The sequence below is a fragment of the Nanorana parkeri genome, unplaced genomic scaffold, assembly GCF_000935625.1.
Source record: "Nanorana parkeri isolate BGI_ZX_2015 unplaced genomic scaffold, ASM93562v1 scaffold819, whole genome shotgun sequence".
Taxonomy (NCBI): Eukaryota; Metazoa; Chordata; class Amphibia; order Anura; family Dicroglossidae; genus Nanorana; species Nanorana parkeri.
The window spans coordinates 368,827-389,328 of record NW_017307087.1 but is presented as its reverse complement, the minus strand read 5'-3'; positions in this window follow the sequence as shown (position 1 = coordinate 389,328).

The following is a 20,502-nucleotide window of genomic DNA, read 5'->3' as shown; positions in this document are numbered from 1 at the left end:
CCTTGTGGCATCAGGAAGGAAGTTTCTCCTATAGGACAACAGTTGCCCAGTAGGACTTGTGCCTTCCTCTTGGCCAAAACTGCAACTGTTGTGACAGCTTGAACTTTCTAGATATAAGGCTTTTCTCAGGGCTCGTTCACGTTTAGCAGCATCTAGGTGCACTTAGCATTCCCTCCCTTAGACCAGGGGTGGGCCACTCCAGCCCTCCAGCTGTTGTGGAACTACAAGTCCCATGAGCCATTTCAAGACTGACAATTAAAAGGCATGACTTCCAGAGGGAGAGGCATGTTGGGATCTGTAATTAAAGCACATCTGGAGAGCTGAAGTTGCTCACCCTTGTCTTAGACAAACAATTTTCTTCATCCTGGGACCGTTGAGCCTGGTTTTATTTAGTGTAAATGCAACTAAACACAGGAAAAAGTGATCTGGGAAGCGTAATAGTTATTTATACTTCCCGGATAACTTCTGTGTTTGAGGCCCCATGCACATGGGCTTCCTGCAATAAATACAGGAGAGGTTATCTAGGAAGCATAGGGCCACATGTCTTTGTAATCCAGGGAGGGTGGGAGTATCTGGGTGGGTGAGAGGGTTGCAGGTTATGGTGGGCCAGTCTGACCCTGGCAGGAGAGCCGGCAGGATTGTAGCTGTGTCCATTATTCTTCTGCATTGATCCACCCAGCATACATGTCCATCATCTCCAGCACTGTGACATCTATACCCAGCAACATTTACCCACAATGCTTTAGCAGTTATCGGTAAAGAATGCAATAAAACTGTTATTTGTGGTTTATTTCAAAGCCAGGTCGGGTTTTGGCAAGTGAAGAAAAATCTGCAACACTGACAAGGAGAGCAATTAAAACCCAACAGGGGCTCCAATCCTTCCCCATTCTGTTCAAAACAAAAACACATTTTTTTCCACCCTCTGAAATAAAGATTTTGTCATAGATAATACATAAAAGTTAGATTTTTAACATTCAAACGTAAGCTAACAACGGCTATAACATTGCTCTAAAACCATTCTGGCCTCTTCCTTTCCTGTGCTCATAGTTAGTGGTTCCAGAAGCAATGTTGGCTATTGGGCTATACTGATTAGCACCATTCGACCTATTTTCCTTAAGCCTTTTGAAATTGGTTTTTAAAGTACTGTATTGTCGATACCTATTTAAAGTAGTATTGAAGGCTGATCCTTTTATAGCTTAATGCATTCTCTGCATTAAGGTAAAAAAAAAAAACAACCAGTACCTTTTTGTGTGTGTCCCTCCACACTTACCTGTGTCACCGATGTCATGGCCGCTGGTCCCCAAAGTGATCCTCTGTTCCCTGAACTTCCTGGTTGTGGGGGGAGAATACTGAGGACAGAAGAGCCACAGGCTCCTTTTACCGTCAATCAACCAACCTGTTGGGAGGAGAAGCATGCCTTTGTGGACGCACACAACTACTGCAGGCACGGCCGGGATTTTTTTTTTTGTTTGTTTTTTTTAAAGAAAACAGTATTTATAAAAAGGTGGGCCTCTTAGGTGTAAACCCCCCCAAAAAACAAAGCTTTAATATCACTTAAAGGACTATGCTAGAGCAAAGGCTTTTTGGTTCCTTTAGAGATTGAGATATAAAGGCCCACTTCAAGCAGCAACAAAACATGACCCTTGCAGTGGGGCGTCCTCGCACAGCAGGGGGTTAAATGCTCATTAAGTGTAGGGGTACAGGAATAGTTCCCTTAAAGAAGAACTCCGGACAGTTCAAAAATAAACTCTTGCAGTCGGGCTTACCCCCGCATTGCTCCGGCAGTTTAAGGATCTGGGACATTATCACGTCTATACAGCCTATTAGACATGAGGATTCCAAGGGACATTCTACAGCCAAATTGGAAGGGGAGAGAGATGAGCAGTCACCAGAGTGGGACTGAGGATCAGGTGAGTGTCTTTTACTTAAGACCCTAGACCAAAACAAGCACTTAACCCGGGGGGTGGGGGGGGATCCCCACTGCAAGGGTTAATTTTTTAAATGCCCATAGTTCTTCCTTAATCCTTGCTCTGGCAGGATTCCACCACGCTGCGCCACCGCTTCCATGAAGCCGCCTCCCTTTGCCACGGTGTAAGTCGCAAGCATTCTGATGTCATCACGAACAATGCAGGACCAGCAGTCATGCAGTGTACATGAGGGCGGTGAGGGCCTATCCCCTATTCTGGAGTTTCGGAGAGATGAGGAGAGTGGCGCTGCCAGGGGAGTGAGAAATAAAACAAGTGTACCATCTTATTCTGCTACCCCAAAACTACTTGCCGGCAGTAAGTTAATTAAATATTATATGGCATTCCAAATAGACCAGAGGTGGGCGACTCCGACCCTACAGCTGTTCTGGAACTACAACTCCCATGAGGCATTGCAAGACTGATAGTTACAGGCACGGCTCCCAGAGGCATGTTGGGATTTGTAGTCCCAACTCCATACCAATATCCCCACATTTTTAGAACATTTATTGAAAACTGACATTTATTTAGAACTCAAGAGGAAAAATAACACCATAAAGCGGTTACAGATTTTATTTCTTTAGTATTCAAAAAGTGCCCTCTGAGGACCGATTCATAAGACAGCGGATGACCTTTATAACATGACTCATATAGCATCATTCTTTCAAAGTGCAGACATTTTCTATCCCGGGGCATGATATATTGTCGCAGTGAGTTGCATATTATATTTCCGGTCAGGCGCATTTCTTGGAACAAAGTCCACTTCTTTAAAAGGAGCAGATGTAAATTTCTTGGTCCAAATATCTATACATTGAAAACAACATGCAGACATTAGAAGCTCATGTCCCATTGTAACACAGTTACAATGCAAAAAGAAAGGACGTCACCAGCACTCCAACAACGATAATAACAGCAATTAGATGCTCATTTATTGACAGATGCTGTCTCTCATTGGCTAGCGCTTTCAGGGCCACACAGGGTCCCCCTCGTCAGGCTCAGAGATGAGTTACAGTTACAATGCAAACACAGCCCAGTCACAGCTGCAAACACTGCACCCCTGGTAGTTCTGCCACTGACTCCATACTGTAGAGGGACTACAAATCCCAGCAATCCATTAGACAGCAATGCAGAATAATACCATCAGCTATAGAGGACTACAAATACCAGCAATCCATTATAGAGTAATGCAGAATAATACCATCAGCTACAGGGGACTACAAATCCCAGCAATACATTATACAGTAATGCAGAATAATACCATCAGCTATAGAAGACTACAAATACCAGCAATACATTATACAGTAATGCAAAATACCAACAGCTATAGAGGACTACAAATCCCAGCAATACATTCTACAGTAATGCAGAATAATACCATCAGCTATAGCGGACTACAAATCCCAGCAATACATTCTACAGTAATGCAGAATAATACCATCAGCTATAGCGGACTACAAATCCCAGCAATACATTCTACAGTAATGCAGAATAATACCATCAGCTACAGGGGACTACAAATCCCAGCAATCCATTAGACAGCAATGCAGAATAATACCATCAGCAATAGAGGACTACAAATCACAGCAATACAGTAATGCAGAATAATACCATCAGCTATAGAGGACTACAAATCCCAGCGATACATTTTACAGTAATGCAGAGTAATACCATCAGTTATAGAGGACTACAAATCCCAGCAATACATTCTACAGTAATGCAGAATAATACCATCAGCTATAGAGGACTACAAATCCCAGCAATACATTATACAGCAATGCAACATAATACCCTCAGCTAGAGAGGACTACAAATCCCAGCGATACATTTTACAGCAATGCCGAATGGCAATCGGCTATAGAAGGCTACAAATTACAACAATGAATTAGACATCAATGCAGAATAATATGAAGCTACATTATCTTTGGCGCTGGTCTAATGTCTCCAGCAGAGGATGACAGGAGATCGGTGTGGGGTCTCAAGTGGTTGTGCATGATCTCAAGGAGGCTGTGCAGGTTCTCAGCTGCGCTGTGTTAGGATCTCAGGTAAGGCTGTGCGGGGTCTGAGGGAGGCTGTGCAGGGTCTCAGGTGGGCTGTGCAGGATCTCAGGGAGGCTGTGCAGAGTCTGAGAGAGGCTTTTAGGATCTCAGGTAAGGCTGTGCGGGGTCTGAGGGAGGCTGTGCAGGGTCTCAGGTGGGCTGTGCAGGATCTCAGGGAGGCTGTGCAGAGTCTGAGAGAGGCTGTGCAGGGTCTCAGGTGGGCTGTGCAGGATCTCAGGGAGGCTGTGCAGAGTCTAAGAAAGGCTGTGCAGGGTCTCAGGTGGGCTGTGCAGGATCTCAGGGAGGCTGTGCAGAGTCTGAGAGAGGCTTTGCAGGGTCTCAGGTGGGCTGTGCAGGATCTCAGGGAGGCTATGCAGAGTCTGAGAGAGGCTGTGCAGGGTCTCAGGTGGGCTGTGCAGGATCTCAGGGAGAATGTGCGGGGGTTTAGGTGGGCTGTGCAGGATCTCAGGGTCCTTTATGTGAAGTAACATGTCAAGAGCGGACATACTGCACTGTAAAGCTTGTGATAGTGTGTGTTTTTGCAGCATTGTAGAGCATACTCTACTTTTGTTTCAGCACAATGGACAACAACGCAACACAATGCACCAGTGTGAACTGTCTCATTCACACCCATTCATTTTTCGCCGCCCTTGCGTTATCATCCATTAGAACGAAAATAACGTCACCAGCACTCCAAAGTATAATCAAGCAATAGTCCAATTGTTTTCAAACTGGTCGATATGATTTCTCAGTGGGCCATTCTGCACATAGGCAGCTCTGAGTACTCATTTTTTCAACCTCTCCCGCTCCCTACACATCTGGGTTTCCTGGTATTCACACCCATTCCCTCCCTACCTACCTTTCCCCCTTATTCCCCCTCGACGAGTGCAAGGATCAAAACATTCTCTATGGTTATAACATTAGGATAGAATTGATTGGAATTACACAGGGCATATATTATAATTTTCTTCTCCATATTGCAATGCTAGGATTGAATTAATTAAATTGCATAGGATATATAATATGTTTCTTTCCGAATTACTATGCCACATAAATGTGTAACGTTTTGTAACTTTTTATATCTGCCTGAAGCTAACACCATTTAATCATGGAATATGTTTTTTCCCCTCTGTACTAATCCAATGACCGTGGTAGACTTATTGCATATACAATACATGTATCACTCACTCTTTACACATGTGCTACAACATAAGATTATGATCCCACCAAGTCATCAGTGGACTATATGGGGTTAAGGTTGTATAACAGCATGAAAAGAGGCATGGAACGAAATATAAGTTTATTTACTTTTTTCTGTTGCTTTAATCCCTACTGTTGTCATTGTAATGAGAGAACCAACCAGCACTGAGTCCACCATGCCAGGTATACATCAGCTCCCCATCTCTCTAATTCGCTCAGGTACAGTGTTTCTGTATGTGTCTACGACATCACAAGAGCGCTAGCGATCGGGTATGGCCAGTGAATAGAACTACAGCGAACGGGGATGTGCGCATGCGCTAAAACCACCCGGCCCTCATATACATATGACGGCTGGAATGCAAGCCGGAACTTCCCTGCGCTCCACACGCGACGGATACGTGTGGACGAGGCAATCCGTCCGTACCTGTCAAACTCCCGGCCGAACGACCCGCTTGCATTTGTGCGCCGTTCTTTAGCTGCAATCACCTGCAGGCTATTTACATATGAATTCCCTGGCGGGAATGGGATCTATGCTGATGTTTTTCTCAATGGGAGGAGTCTGTTTTAACCTCACAGTTGGATGTCTATTTAAGGTGCATATTGTTTCATTGCTGTGTCATTCTGAGCCTGATGAAGGGGACCCTCCGAGGCCCCCGAAAGCGCTTGCATTTGAATGGCAGTGTACCAATAAATGGACTATTGCTTGATTACACTTTGGAGTGCTGGTGACGTTATTTTCGTTCTTATCTTCTCACGGTGCCATCCGTGGCCACTACAAGCACCCACCCATCTGTATGGGTCTTTCTTCTTTGGTAAGGAGTGCAGCGAGATCTTCTGATTTCTGAATCATCCATTAGAAAACGTATCGTAACGCAAAGCAATGGATCTGGTGCAAAAGGTTTATTGGATAGAATTCTTTGTCAATCCAGTAATAGCACTTCCCAGATGTCACCTAAGGCGACCTGAGTCCACACCTCCCAATTATTGAATTTAGAAAATCGTTTACAATATTAATATTGTGATGGAGTGTGTTTAGAAAGGACTCAGATATATATAATTAATAGTTATTTATTTAAATTCTTGTTTTTCTAAAAATCATGCAGTTCAATAAAAAACAATTCACTTATAGTGATACTCATGTATATCTCAGAACAACATGTCTCTAACCCTAGGACTATTGCTGATTCGTATATTTGCAATCCATATTACCAACATAATTTATACATACATATACATATTCATGTTTCATATAGTTCTTTACAGGTATATTACTATTTGATGAATCCCCTACGCGTTACGCTCAAAAAGGCTTCTTCAGGGGGGTGTGTTTATTTTGTTTGTTTGTATATATTAATTTTCAGCAATAATCTGTTTTTTAAACATATAATACAATATAGATTAATGTTAAACCATGAGATAAAATCAGCATATAATATATTATATATCAATAAAATTCATTTCATTTCTATTTTATAATTATATATACAGTTCCTTATTTTTCATTTGTCAAATGCAATATATTCATTTTTCTTCATTTGTCATTAGTAACTTAACATTAATATTCATACATGGGGTATCTTATTCACATTGATTATTTGTCCATCAAAGTTTGTTCATCTATAATGCATATATTTGATCGTTTATAATTAATCATTCTTAATTTTTCAATGATATTATTTTACATCATATTTCTTGGTCTAGATATGTGAGAGAGTTTCTAAACACACTCCATCACAATATTAATATTGTAAACGGTTTTCTAAATTGGATAGAATTCTACTTCAAAACATTTTATGAAGACACATAAAGGGTGTCATAGACCCTCATTAGAAATCTCTCTGACACCACCATGGACTCTCTGCCGTCCATGCAATGAATTCATGTAACTGTCAGTAAGGTGTATGTGAATGTGCTGCAGAATTGCATGAGACACAATTTTGTCTGCGACACAATTTACTCCAACACGGAAGACCTCTTATTTGCCTCCACTTTTCTCATCATCGATGTGGCCGTGTTTCTCAATTAATTTGTCGCAGCCACAGTGACAGGATGTAAAAGTCTCAGAGATAAGAATTGCCAGAATTTGTAGCACGTTAGAAATGAACAGGAAACGTGTCACACAACATGAATTTGATGCAGGACTTTCTAATATGGCCAGAATGCCAGAAAAGTGTATTGAATCACCCCACAGTTCTTTTAGGTTTTTTTCTGTGAAAACTTTGAAATGTCTCTCGAGCACTGACCAGCTAATCAAAACCATTTTTATGTAGTAAGTGCTGCATCCGGTCTGCCCATCACTTTCAACGACTTGCTGGACTCCCAGTTTGCTTGTCATCGCTTTCCCTGCTGCTTGATGTGATGGAATCTTGATTTCTCAAGACTACATGTCCCATCATGCAATTGCTTCCAGCAAGCAATGATAATGTTTCGACATTGAGTTTTAGTTCAGAAGGCAGTCTCTGTGAGAGTTGTGACATATTTACAGTTTATATTTACGTGTGTTTACATATTTACGTGTATATTTACAGGGTTGAGTACAAGTTTACAAACTTCTAGATCAATATGGTTATTAGGAGTGGGATAAAACTTATGGAAATATGATAAGCTATGGGAGAAGTGGGAAGTATATAGACAGACAGAGGAATTTAGGAAATTAGTAAAGAAGGACAGAGTTAAAGGGGAGGGGTATAGATTGGATTGGCAGGGAAGCCGGCTCCATATGCTCTTGGTGACGAGGGAGCATGGAGCCAGCTTCCTGATACCGGAAGTTCCGGTATTGGGATAAGCAACAAGTACTCGTCCAAATACTTGGTATCAGTGCATCCCGTAATAGATACCCTTTAAAATAAAGTGCACTTATCCTTTTGGCCCCTTTAAGCTGACCTAACGATCCTACCCTCCTCTGCACAAATACAGTTTCGATGGGCCTGACCTTGAAAGTTTGTTTACATCCTGCAGTAAATGTCTCCCTCCTGTGGCCAGGAGAAGGAGACATTCACTGCAGGATGTAATCAAACAACGGAGGCCGCCGGAACTTGGTAAGTATGCATCTTGACTGCCTTTAGGTGATCCCTAAAGACTCATCTCTTCAGGGAAGCCTATCCCACCTCAACCTAACCACTGAACCATCACATTCTCAAACAATTTATCCCCACACAGCTACCTCCTCATGTATCACCCCCAGGGCCGTCTTTAATATTGATTGCACTCTGGGCAAACATTTTCTTGGGTCCCCTGCCGTGCACCCTGCCCACTTAATGCTGGCCCGCCATGCAATTTCGCTCTCCACCCCAACATCCCAAAAACACACGATGCCTCAGCAGCCCAGCCCAGCTCACATGCCTCTGCACTGGTGGTGCAGCTGTAGCTCAGTCCAGATGTCCCACCTCACTCTTCTGATTGATGTGTGCGTGACGAATGCTGCTTTCGCACTACATCTTACTCCTGCAGAGCAGATAGGAGATGACGTCAGAGGGAGACGTGACCCCCGTGTGTGATGTCACACGGTCAAGGGGCAGCTGCTTTGGGGCCCACTCCATTGACTGGGCCCGGGGCAGCTGCCCCTTTTGCTCCCGCATTAAAGACGGCCCTGATCACCCCCACCCTTTTAGATTGTGGGCCCTCACGGGCAGGGCCCTCCTTACCATCTTGTCTTGAATTCTATTGTGATTGTAATGTCTTCCTTATATTGTAAAGTGCTGCGCAAACTGTTGGCGCTATATAAATCCTGTATAATAATCTGTGCAGAGGGAGGATGGGATCGGTAAGGTCAGTGTAAAGGGGCCAAAGCATAAGTGCACTTTGATTTAAAGTACATTAATCCTTTAAAGGTCAACTTCAACTTACACTTTTTTAGTATTGGACAATGAGGGATAAACACCTGTCAAGTTTTTACTACAGACTGCGATCCCATTGTAGAGTTTTATCATCATTTCCTGTTGGGAAAATCTCTCTGATGGACTCACAGGCTGCAACATAATACTTCTTTTTCAGTGAATGGATATGGGTCAGAACCCCTCTCATGTTGTTATTACTGCCTGTGTCTTCACAACAGCTTTTACAACCTTTTATCCCATCCTGCAGTTACAGGGGCAGGAAGTTACATTTCCATAACAGGATAACAGGACTATAGAAACATGACAGTATTCACTCTTCCCAAGTCTGTGATTGTGCTGCCTGGAGTTGGGTTTTGAAGACATGTCATCTTGTCGTACTGCACTGTACCATAGTGCAGCCTTTCTCAACCAGGGTGCCTCCATTTTTACACAGCATTATGCCTTTGATGTGAAGGGGGGCTCCTACTGTGAGAAGCGGTGACAATTATGTGAGAGGAGGGGGTTCCTGATGTGAAGGGGTTAAGAATGATCATGTGAAGGATGAACCCCACTTTTTTGTTTTTGTGTGGGGTCCCTTCTTAAAATCCATACCAGATCCCTGTCTCAGATAAGACCGATATTTTAGACATTTTTACATTCCTGGTTTTTAAAGAGACACTAAACTCGGGAGTTAAATCCTTAAAATGCATTCAAGTGCCTTAACTAGTAACACAAATGTATCTTATTTGTGTATCACTCGGCTGTAGATCCTCAAATCATCTCTGAATTGGTGCTGACACTGTCCTTCCTACTGAAGGGTGGCTACTTTTGTTCCCCATGGTCCCTGTGTGTGTTGTAAAGTAGTCAGCGCTCCAAGCTCACTCCCGTGGCGTAGCGTGTCAGCTCCCTGGGCAAAGCAAGTATTGAGCCCCCCTACCCCACTGACCATTAGCACTCCCTGGGTCTCCCTAAGTATTTGTGCATCCCTATCTGTACCCCAATAGAGTCCTACAAATCCCAACAATACATTATATATTAATGCAGAATGATACTACTATAGAGGACTACAAAACTCAGCAATACCTCATACGGCAATGCAGAATAATACCACTGGATAGAGAGGACTTCAAATCTCAGCAATACATTATATAGCAATGCAGAATAATACCACCGGCTAGAGAGGACTACAAATCACAGAAATATATTTTACAGCAATGCAGAATGCCATCAGATATAGAAGACTACAAAGTACCAGCAATACATTATGCAGAATATGATTAAAAAAAACAAAAGGTATGGGGCTTTTAAGGTGTCACACATACATAATATCCATTCAGTATAATCATAAATGTGTATTTTTCTATCTTTTTTTTATTAATTAAAATGACAACATGAACAAAACATGAAAAAACAAAAACAAACAACAATTATTAAAAAACCTAATGCCAGCATCATCATATAATAACAAGCTACCTCCTTAGGGTTCCACATTATGTGTGTGTGTATAAATATATATATGCTGTGTGTCCTTTTTTATATATATATACACACACACACACACACATAAAAAACTATAAATCTCTGCTGTGGTTCCCTGAGAGGCTGCTGTGAGGTCCCCAGGAAGCGCGGGACCCCACGTTAGCCGAGTCTACCTAAAAATTTTAAGAGCCTGAATCTCACTGGGCCCACGCAGGACCCCTAAAGATTTGGTGCCTGGACCCCCCACGTAATGCCGCTGATCTCAATACAGATTAGTAAACTAAACCGAAGATTGTAATCCATCACAGGAGTGAGCTTGGAGTGGTGACTACATTACAACACACAGGGACCATGGGGAACAAAAGTTGCCCCCCTCCAGAAGGAAGGACAGTGTCAGCACCAATTCAGAGATGATTTGAGGATGTAAAGCCGAGTGATATACAAATAACTAAGATCCAGTATTGTTAATAGTTAGGGTACTTGAATGCATTTTTAAATTACAATAGGGCACCTCGAGATTTTGCATACATTTAAAGGGAGCCGTGACAGAAAAAAAGGTTGAGTAGCGCCGCCATACTATAGATCTAGTTTGTTATGAACACAATATGTGGTCAATGCTGCCACCAAGTGGGTCTTTTTGGTACTTCAGCAAATCCCTTTTTCCCTGCGGTGTCTGTACGTTAGTGTTGAATTACTTTGAGAAGAGTTCCAGTAAAACACAAAAGTAATTACAGTTTTCTTATGTGACTATATTTGTTTCAGACACAACACATGACAGAGAAATATTTCCCCTCATTTGGTTTCTGGCCTCTAAAAACCCTGAAAGCCTCCCAGTGACTAGGATTCCTGTGTACACTTGGACCGGAAGCGCTGTAAGGAGTGCAGGGGGGCCTACTGTTTTCTAGGATTCCTGTGTGACTTTTCTGATTCAGTCCACCAGTAAACACTCTTCCCTGCTGGTTTTGCCTTCCTTTCCACGTTGTGGTGATCCTGTCATCTGAGGACCTGAGCTCTAAACTCACTGGGGCCCTATGTGTATGGATTCTGTGCTTCCAGTGCCCCCTCACAATCATTAATTAAACTGGGAATTGAACTAGCTCTGTGGTATGTAATAGCGGTAGGTACATTGAAATGTAAAGCAGAACTCCAGGAAAACTTTATTTTTATCCCTGCAGGGGGGCTACCCCCACACTGTAAGGGTTAGTTGCTCGTTTTGGTCTAGATCATAAAATAACAAAGTTATACTCACACGAAGCTCCGAGCCATCCAGCTATCACAGCATCGGGTGAGTGTCATTTAAAAATTGTTTTTTAACCTAGACAAAAACAAGCAGTTAACCCTTGCAATGCGGAGGTAGCCCCACTGCAAGGGTTAAAATATTTTGTCCTGGAGTTCTTCTTTACCATCCACTAGGGCAGGGACTGGGGAGAGTGGGACCGCTGTGTTAAACATGTTGGTGCTTTTTAGTATACAGGAATTACAATGATATTATGGATTTCTGGCACATAGATTGATTCAGACGGGATGTATCATATCAAACCTGAAAAGAACAAGCACTGGTCTGAGAGTTTTGCTGTTAAAATGGGAAAATCCCTCCACGACTCATTATGTGTGGCCACCCTATATGACAGCGAGTCTCTTTTTGGTGCTAGGTGCACTACATTTCATCTCCCCACAAAAATAACTAGATTTTGTATATCTGTAAAACTGAAGCCAAAATCTTTATTTATTTATTTAGATTTAGAGAGAGGGAGGGTTATATACCCCGTTAGCTATTGTTCTGCCATCTGTGTCCCATTGGGGAGATTTCCCTTCACTTCCGGTCTGATACACAACAGGCAGTGAGAGGAAATCCCTCCAAAGAAAGGGAAAGCCCTGGTGGTCACCGGAACTAGTGTCCCAATTGAAATATTTCCCCATCTATTCATGTTCTGATGTCAAGCCCAAATGTCCAATGATGATGGTCATCAGGAGAATATAGAAGGGGGTGAATCTCCCTAACAGGGGCACAGGCAGCAAATAAAACCCTGACAGACGTTCTAATCCTCCTCCGCTCTTTCCAAAACAAAGTTTTGGCTTCAGTTGCACTTTAAGCCGACCATACAACAAGAGATCTTTTTTCAGCTTGTGGGCTAAACATACAAAAAAAAAAATTTAACAGATTCCTCCATCCATGCTAAGCAGCACAGATGGGATCTTCCACTGCGGCTATTGTATTCTGACAGGGGGCGACTGCCACTGTCAGTTTAATTAAACATTGACTGCAGCTGGTTGGTTGCAGTCGGTCTTGGCTGAAAATGTTTGGCGTGGCTCCTTCAACAAAAGTTCATTTTGCCAGTCCAGCAGGGCCGCCTACTGCAAGAATTGTCTGGTTCCTGTGAATCGGATGAAATTCTCACAATGTATGGCCAACCTTACGCATGGCTGCTAAACAGAAGCTTTATGTCATTTCCTTTCTAGAAATATTACAGGAATGGATAAAACTCTCTTTTCCTGTCAGCTACAATAATATTGGTTTGTTGTCTTCTAATCTCTCTATCTCTGTACAGTGTCCATCTGCCATGTAATATACAGTGGGAGGAATTTAACAAAACTGGAGCAGTTGCCCATGGCAACCAATCAGCTTCTCTCTTCAGTTTGCTCAGTTGGGATTGGTGTATGATTACAGTAAAGAGCAGTTTAAGGCTCAGGCCTAACAGCACAGGTTATAAACATATTTTAGAAAGCCTTAACACCAGAGTGAAGATCTTTATTATTTGGGATACACCAATACTAGTGTCGGTGCCGATACCACGTATTTGGGCGAGTACTCATACTCGCCCAAATGCTCTGATACTTGCCTCTGGAACTGGAACCTCCGGTCAGAGGGAGATTTCCCTCCGACCGGCAGTGCCAAGGGAGCATAGAGCCTTTCCAATCCGGAAGCTGGGCGGCGGGTGATGATCAGCCTCCCGGCTTCCTGACGGGCTAGGAAGCCGGCTTCACTTGTTACTAGGTAGCCAGGCTGCCTAGCAACAAGAGAAGCTGGCTTCCTAGCAATCAGGAAGCCGGGAGCTTTCGGTTTATATTAGATTTCAGTTAATACATAACCAGACTCTTCTTAATTTTGTTGCTCATGTATTTAGATGCAAAAACATAATTTGATCCACCAAAACTCTAGGTTAACTATGATAGATGGTTGAATAACAATGGTACTTGAACACACTTCTGTGCAGCTATGCAGCACTCCCAGTGCTTTGCAGGTTCTTACACTATTAAGGGAGAAAGACCCTATAGACCAGGGGTCAGCAAACGGCAAATGGACCAAACGGCTGGCCTATCCGGACCACGATCGCCAATGTCAGCTGATGTCCCGCTGAGCACTGAAGGAACCGTATCTTCCGTACTCTTCAACGGCCCACAGCTCTCTCCGCCTCCTGGCCTGTAGACTCCTCCCAGCCCCGCCCCCTCTAAACTTCACACCCTGGCTCTGCATCCAGGCTCTCTTCTCTGCCTCCCAGCTCTGCGTCTGGCTCCTCCCGATTCCAACTCCTCACTCTGTCTCCTGACTTCGCCTCCCAGATAAGGTACCCAAAAGAAACATGTGTGGACATTAGGTTGGAATTTTAGTCCATTTACTATAGGATGTGGTGTCCTGCTACATAAATTCCGATGTTACTTTTTTAATATATTAGAATAGTACTATAAAAGGGCATGCCCGTGTGAATAACACGCTCTACTGCACACCACACGCACTACTTTTTTAAATTGCGTCACACTGCAACAGACCGTATTGCAGTACCATGCGTTGCGGTTGAACGCATTGCGGCCAGGAGGTGTGTTTGGGGTGCCATTCAAATGAATGGCAATGCACCTGCTGCACAGTAACGCACAGTAGGGGCAATGCGTGGTAGTGTGTGTTAATCGCACTGCATTGTTGTGATAGGGCCCTTTAGGGGACAACCAATATAAGGGGACACCCTGATGGGGACAACTAATTATTATTTGCCCCCTTGGAGTTCCCCCTTACATTAGTTGCCGCCTTCAGAGTGCCTCCTTACATTAATTTTGAAAGCACTCCAATGGGGAAAGCCAATGAAAGGAGGCACGCTGATGGGGACAACAAATTATTTGCCCCCATTGGAGTGCCCCCTAACTCTCGCAGTTAATGTAAGGGGGCACACTGATGGGGACAGCCAATGTTAGGGGGCACTTTTATGGGTAGAATTATTAGTTGCCCCCACCAGAGTGCCCGCTTACATTAGTTGCCCCCATTAGTGTGCCCCCTTAGTCGAGTAAATGCAAACATAAAGGGACACGCTGATGGGGACAAGCAATGTAAGGGGGCACTCTGAAGGGGACACTCTGGGGCAATATAAGGGGGCTCTCTGATGGGGAAAACTGATGTAAAGGGGGAACGCTGAAGGATGCTGTACTTTTTTTTCAGTGACACCAGCCACAATATGGTACAACCACATCACGTTGTGGTGTGCCCATAGAATTTGCACAATGAAAATTTTGCTCATTGGACCTCCTTAAATTTTAATATACTACCATTTACAGACCATCATTTACTAGTAAAGGGAAGAGAACTCTATAAACCAGCATTTCCTAGTAAGGGAGAGAGAACCCTATAGACCAGCATGTAGAGAAGACCTTCTAAACCAGTCTTTAGTAATAAGGGAGAGAGGACCCCATAGACAAGTTTTAGTAGTAAGTGGATAATAACCCTATAGACCAGTGTCACTCTCTTCCAGTTGTCAAACACAGGTCATGCTTTTATAGGATTTGCTTCTTTTTGAACATGCCATTTATTCTGTGTCCCAGGAGTAATTCAGATGATGGAGATACTTTAAATGTGACCCATTAGAAGTACTTGAAGGTTGATGATGGCAGTTATTGTTATAAGATCTTCAGGTTCTGAAATACTTCTCAAATTCTGTAATTCAGTTACCAAAATAAGGATGGCAGATGTCATTTTGCCCATGTAACTGCCGAAATGGTGGCTGGAATCCCAGAACCCGCATACTGTCCCTCAGAGTTATTGAAGATCTCTCTGAGTAGAGTACTTATTGAATCTTCCTCGGAGGAAGGAAGACTCTCGCTCGAAATTGTATGCGAAGAAACTCTAGTGACTGAGTCAGATGAAAAGTGACTCTTCTAGGCATTTACTCACCAAAAGAAGTGTGCTAAAAAAAGTCTCCAGTGTTACCCCCATCTGGACCTTCAGAGTATCAGGCGAATTTGACTATCGTCTAAATAGTGAAATATTCTGACACAGCAGAGGTGTAGCAGAGCGATGATAGAGGACAGAATCTTTGGCCAAGTCCTGGGAGTGTTGTACAGGCCAAGTGGTAGACATATGAATTGATAATAGCCTGTCCTGACTACAAAACTCAGATACTGCTGGTTTATCAAAGCTTTGCCTCTCCAAATTCCATTCATTATGGGGACACCATTAATTATAGGGGCAGCACAGTGGTGGGTTTGGGCCACACGGTCAGCTGGGTGGGAGCGGCTGAGCTTTCAGTCGGGCGGGCTACCACCTCAGGCTGCCTCGTTATGGGGGCACCATTGATTCTAGGGGCAGCACAGTGGTGTAGTGGTTAGCACTTCTGCCTTGCAGCACTGAGGCTCCCCAATTCAGGAATTTCCATATTCTCAAAGCTGGTAGGTTAATTGGCTCCTGTCTAAATAGGCCCTGTGTGCATGTGAGATTATGGACCTTAGATTGACGTCCTTGACGGCAGGTTTGTAAATTACTAATACTAGGGATGGACCAATATCGATACTAGTATCGGTGACGATACCGAGTATTTGTACTTGCCCAAATGCTTCGATACCTTCCAGTCAGAGGGAGATTTCCTCTGACTGGCAGTGCCCTGAGGGAAGATGGAGCATCGATCCTGCCAAACAGCATGTAGCCGGCTTCTTTTCATTCCAAAATCTAATGTTAAAATCTGATCAATGTTCATCAAGTGTCCGATGGCATTATCGGGTGGTAAAGAAAGATCTTTTGCACTTGGAAATCTAATAGAGTATGGTCAACTTAAACTGTCTTGGGCTTATTGGCTTCCTGAAAAGCAGTTTGTGAAGCCTGCCAGGAACTTCTGTAGCATTCTCTCCTAGGACGTTAAGATCTTGATTTTCAATATTGGTCTCTGGGTCTTCTATTCGACATAAAGGGCTCACGGAAACGCTTTTTCTCATGCGAGATTAGCCCAGACTTGCCCCCTGACACTTGTTGAATGGCCTTCTTCAATGCCTTGCCAAAAAGAAGTTTGCCTTGAAACCTAATGGAAAAAAGACTTTGCTAAGATGCTGTGTCTGCAAATAAATGTTCAGACCATAAGGATGTTCAGGCCACAATCGACTGGGCTATCAGGAGTGCTGTCATCTGAGCCTTGTCCACAGTCATCTGTGGAATAAACCTGAAGATAATTTCAATCTTGCAATGCTGGGACTATAGATGGCTTGTCTACGTTTTTTCTGATGGATGACTCTGTGCTGGCTGTCCACACCTTTTCTGGAGATACATTTTGAGGCAATAACTGGACTACAAGACGAACCTGCACCTGGAAAAAAAAATTCAAATCTGTATGCATCCTTTTGAAGCAGCAAACAAAATCTGAAGCAGCTCTTTTCAGTTTAGATTTGAAGATGAAAGAGAGAAGCTGATTGGTTGCCATACACAGCTGCTCCAGATTTTGCTGCCCCAGTTTTGATAAACTCCCTACTGGATATTTTTAAATAGGTGCCGCTGTCCCTCTAATCACAAAGCTGCCAATAAGTAGAGCTGTGTCTGTCATTGTCCACTTCTGGCCCAAATACCCCAGCAGTGGATGAGAAGAAAACAGCATGGGCTGAAGAGGTCACTCCGCCCATAAGACTGCAAGAGACATGCGTGAGCGGCATGGCAATGGGAGTGTGTGGGTGGAAGTGGAGGCACGGTCTGTCTGGCTGATCTCAGGTTGTCAGGGCAAAAGCAGACATGGTTTTGCTTAATTGCAGACAGCTGATGGAGGAAAGAGAAAAAAAGAGCAAGCTGGGTCCACATACCTACCACATAAACCCACCTAACACCACCAGGTAATGCAGGCAAAACCCTCAATTTACACAGGAACACTTCCAGTTCTGGCATCAGGAATGCTTACCGTTCTGAGGCTTTACCTATAATGGGGGACCATTTACCCAGGAGAGGCTGAACTTGAGGAGGAATAAGGGTAGAGAATAGGGGAAAACATAAAAATGATTAATTCTAAAAGGGCTATCCCGAAGCAAGGACAGAAAAATAACATTTCTACACTGGGCAGCTGAGAATTTAAAGGGGTTAGACAAAGTGTTGTCCTGAAAGTGGTCAGGAGGTGGAGCTCCTGACCACAGTAGGTTGACAAGTAAAAGGCCCAAGTAAGGATCATTTTCTTTCGATTTGGTCCATTTAAAACACAATTTTTATATCTTCTCCTTCAAGCGGCAACTGCTATGTTAGTATCAGACTTCACATTTAATTTTCAGGAGAACATTTAAGTACCTAAAACCGCCTTGATATCATCCTCCTGTAATGCCCTACACAGGAACACTCCAGACTGAGGAAGAGAGGGCCAACTCTACGAGGTTCTGCTGAATGCACAAGTATTGACAGGGGATATTCAAGCAGAAGGGAGCAGAGTGATGACCTCATCAGCATTATGCTCCACTGCCCTGTCATCCAGTTTAGGGTGTGTCTGGGTTGTACTGTAGTCCTGTAGCTGCAATAAGGGTCACAGAGCTTGCTGTGCTATCTGGTAATATTGACTGGATCACAAGACTGGCCACAGAGAATTACAAATCCTTTGTCTGTTACACCAAATGGTCACATATACACATCTCAACTGTGTATGCAACTGTTTGCCTACACAAAAAAAAGACCATAACATCTAAGCCAAGTATCTGGGTGGCATCTGTAACTACTGGCCTAAGACTTCTGCATCAGTGACTTTATCTTTAAAGGTCTACTAGGCCCAAAACAGAAAAAAGACTTACACAACAGAAGTAATGAAATCTTTACAGAAACTGCATTTTCAGAGCAGATTATACTCTAGATACAATATTCATTGTGGGCAGTTATGTTCCTGCATACAACATCTTTCCTGATAGATTACTGCATTAAGGGGAGCTGCACCCCACTTTATCTAACAAAGCAAATAATCCATTACACTCGGCCACACATAATATTTACATGGTAAACTCTAGGCAGGTAATAAAATCCAGTTCTGGATTAAGAATTAACTTCTTTACATATATGCATCTGGTAAAAGTACATGGATCTGCCTTCATATCAGAGATAACATGAGGTTGAATAAAGACACAGGTTCCTCAAGTTCAACCTTTGTGTGTCTGTGTGTGTTTGTGCATGCATGTCATGTGTGTATATGAGTCCCTGTGTGGTCTTAGTTTTTAAGAGTACCTGTACCCCTGTATATTATGGTCTCTGAGGAAGGTATTTAATTAATATTTGAATGATTCATTACTCTCTGCTGATACGACTGCTTGTGGCAGAGAGTTCCAAATTTAACCACTCTGGACTGAGAAGAAGCCCCTACGCCCCCTGCGGTAAAATCTTTCTCCACCAATTTTAGGTGGTGGCCTCTAGTCCTTGTTAGGGAGTTTACTGTAAAAAGTTTATTGCTGATGTTGCCATCACCACCAAACATTTTGTACATGAAAATCATGTCCCCTCTTAATTGCCTCACTTCCATCATGAACAAGCGGTCCTCCACCCCCTTAATTAGTTTTGTTGCTCTTCTCTGGACTCTCTCCAGCTCCAGGACATCCTTTCTGTGGATTGGTGACCAAAATTGAGCCGCATACTCAAGATGAGGCTGAACCAGTGATCTATAAAGTGGCAAAATGATTGTTATTATTGCCTATTTTTAATCCCAAAATGCATTACTTTACATTTTTGAACATTAAACCTCGTCTGCTATGTAGTTGCCCACTCCCCCATTTTATTCAGGTCCTCTTGTAATGTTATAATGTCTAAGCCCGTGTCTATTACCCTCCCAATTTTAGTATCAAACACAGAAACATGGCTATTAACACCTTCGCCAATATCATTAATACACAGGTTAAACAATATTGGGCTAGCACAAAATCCTGGGGCATGCCACTCTCGACCTTACACCAACCTGAGAAAGAGCCATTTATCAATACTCTCTGGACACGTTCCTGTAGCCAGTTCTCTATCCATGTACACATTTCATCTATGCCAATAAGCTTGTGTATTAAGCGTTTATGTGGTACTGTGTCAAATGCTTTTGCAAAATCCAGGTATACCACATCCACTGGCTTGTCTTTGTGTAGCCTTAGAAAGGTTCTTTACAGGTGTAATGGTCTGAGCTGATATGGCATTACCTAATATGGATCACAACCCGCCGAGGGGATAGTGTCAAGGAATTTAAGGTGGCTATATCAAGTTGAAGATGGATGTAGGCTTTCTACGCATGTTAAAAGATGTATTGAAAGATAAGTTGCAGTGCCACTGAATTGCTTTCATACACTCTATAATGTCTCTGGTGAAATAACTAAAGTTCATATACTGATGAGCGGGTGGTATTACTAATAATAATATGAAAACAAATCACAGGTAAGTCATCTATATTACAACATAGAAGTCCACACGTCTTTTCATGGAATATCTTGGTAACAACTCAGAGTAACTCCTCTGAAGGGGAAATCCACCATGAAGTGCTTGATTAATACGGTAGTAGCTAGTATGAATACTTGTGCACACAGTGGTATGAATGTATATACTTGCGGTTAGCAGCGATGGATGAATTATTTGTGCTGGTAGCAGGCAGTTAATCCCACAGCTGTAGCAGCTCCAGGTCAACAAGGAGTACGCTGGAGTTGAATCCACTATGCAGGCAGGCTTGTGTGAGCTTCCCAACAGTCCAGTATGGAGAGGACAGAGGACTGAATCATTATCACATCCAAGATGGTGTGGGACTGCTGTTGAATCCACAAATAGAGATTTCAGGATGGAGCGAG